Here is a 410-nt window from a genome sequence, read left to right on the forward strand (position 1 = left end):
TATTGCACGCTTCATTGAATCAATTCATTACGCAACAAATACGAAATCAACTGAATAAGACATTGTCATCTATAGTTTTATTACTTGTTTTCATAGAACCGGCTATGAAAGAAAGTACATTTTTACTAATTGTGTTGCGCAAGAGCAGAGAAAAGCAGTCACGTGCCATTATCAGCTGTGCTGTCACACGTGATGGCCAAACTGCACCTAATAAGTGTAAACCACAGTACATTGTGAATCAATTATTAATTGCATTGCAAAAAAGTTTGAATCATAGGATATTTACTGTCCATAAAATGCAAGCTACTTGGATCAACAGCGGTCCAACTTGCTCTTCTTTCAGAAAACCCATCAGGCACTATTACACAATTGTATAGTATGAAACCAGGTTCACTGCAAACACATAGGAA

This window comes from Oncorhynchus keta, chromosome 25 (assembly GCF_023373465.1).
Source record: "Oncorhynchus keta strain PuntledgeMale-10-30-2019 chromosome 25, Oket_V2, whole genome shotgun sequence".
NCBI classification, from domain to species: domain Eukaryota; kingdom Metazoa; phylum Chordata; class Actinopteri; order Salmoniformes; family Salmonidae; genus Oncorhynchus; species Oncorhynchus keta.